We start from the raw sequence: 1,529 nt of genomic DNA on the forward strand, positions 1-1,529 counted from the left end.
TTACATGTAGAATTTAATGAAAGTTACCTCCCATCTACAACACATAGTCAGGTATCAAATAACATAAAAAGAAATTACCAGACAAATACGGTAGTATAGAAATTAGCACATGTATAAAATGAACAAATCGAAGGTGTCAGTTTGCTATAGGAAAAGTACCTTCAATATGGAATATGATCGCCTCTAGAAGCAACAGCGATGTGTGATGCTTTCAATTATGCGGTTTATCAGTTCCATAGGAAGCGAGAGCCATCGCTCTTGCAAAGCAGTTGCAAGTGCGACAAGGGTCTGAGGGGGCAGATTGAGAGCAGCTAGACGTCTCCCTAAAGCATCCCAAACGTGCTCGATAGGATTCAAGTCCGAGGATCGAGCTGGCCACTCCATGCACATAATTGTTTCCTGTTGAAGATAATCATCTACGATGCGAGCCCTGTGTGGTCTTGCGTTGTTGTCCTGTAACAGGAAAGCATCACCTATTGCCTCGGCATATTGGGCGCACATAAACATCAAGGATGTCATATCTATAAATCTGAGCATTCACGGTTCCCCTTGGAAAGACATGGAGGTCTGTGCATCCACCCAAAGAGATGCCACCCCAAACACAGACACTGCCCTTTCCGTATGCATCTCTTTCATGGATGGTAACGGGTTCTAGGTTCTCTCCATATCAACTAACGCCTACTATCACTTTCTAGACTAAACCTGGACTCATCCCTAAAGAGAATAACCCTCCATTGCTCAGGCGTCCAGTGGATATGTTGTCGTGCCCATTGCAAACGGTCCCTCCTATGGCGTGACTTGAGCAGCACGCAAATGGTCGTTTGCCTCCTTCGTGAAGCATTCTACACGGAGTTGACAATTGCCTTTAAAGTCTATGAACCACAGAAGGACTCACATTTAGCCATCTGGCCACTTCTGTTTGACTTTGTTCTGCCTCTACTAGTCTCCCAATGGCTCTCCATCGCAGTTCTGCAGGCAAATGAATTGTTACGAATAGGCTATCTCAAATTTCTGATGTCACTGCCACAGTGAAATATGTGGGCTTGCTCTCAAACATGGACTTTTATGCTCCTCGCAGATGACGTATTCCGAAAGCAGCGTCACTAATTTGCATATCGAGGTTTTAGTCAGCTACTCTTACTTGGCAACATATTCAAATTTTACATGGTTTGGCTTATTTTTGAGGGAGTTATCGCTATTTTTGTGATTTTTCCTTAATTTATGATACCCAGCGTACGTATCTCATCATATCAAACATATCTTGGACATTTCAGGAAGTGAGTTTCAGAATTCAGGTGACAATCACTGACTCTGTAAAAGTTCATATCAAGATTTTTAGAAAAATAGGAGTTCCCAAGTTCGACCAATTTGAATAAAAAATGCACACCTTCCTATTCTATGTACAAAATATGATAAAAACCAAAAGCAAACATTAATTTATATTTACATTTTTAAATAATGTAAATAAGCTAGTGTCATTCTATAATGTAATTTAAATAAGCTCCTAAATAACATAATGTAAATAAGCT

The sequence above is a fragment of the Stegodyphus dumicola genome, chromosome 4 (assembly GCF_044657685.1).
Source record: "Stegodyphus dumicola isolate Sdum_Otavi_A_Nest chromosome 4, ASM4465768v1".
NCBI classification, from domain to species: Eukaryota; Metazoa; Arthropoda; class Arachnida; order Araneae; family Eresidae; genus Stegodyphus; species Stegodyphus dumicola.